This window comes from Elephantulus edwardii, unplaced genomic scaffold (assembly GCF_000299155.1).
Source record: "Elephantulus edwardii isolate Elephantulus edwardi_28Jun2011 unplaced genomic scaffold, EleEdw1.0 scaffold00134, whole genome shotgun sequence".
NCBI lineage: Eukaryota > Metazoa > Chordata > Mammalia > Macroscelidea > Macroscelididae > Elephantulus > Elephantulus edwardii.
The window spans coordinates 5107256-5107681 of NW_006399884.1; positions in this window are offsets into that span (position 1 = coordinate 5107256).

Here is a 426-nt window from a genome sequence, read left to right on the forward strand (position 1 = left end):
AGCACTTACCAAGTTACTAATAAGTGTCAGAAACGTTCTAGTCTTACAATACCAGTTGACATGTAGCAGCAGATGCTCACCAGTCTGTGACCACTGGAGGTACTCACCAGTTCGTGCAAAGAAATTTGGAAAACCAGGCCAACTGATTAGAAGGGAACCATATTTGTTCCCATTTACTAAAAAAAGAAAGAAAGAAAATTGAGTGAACAGAAAATAAAAATTATCTAAAATGAAATGTGCAAAAAGCTGGAGTCAGAAAATTAAAGAGGCCGAACTCGCTCAGCATTTCTTAAGCTTAAGGAACTGAAGAGGAAATTCAAGCCTCAAGTTGCAATACTTAATGATGCTTTGGGCAGAATACTGAGAGATCCTGGAAGTATTAAAAGAAGAAATCAAGATATATTAATGATAATTGTTGACTGGAAT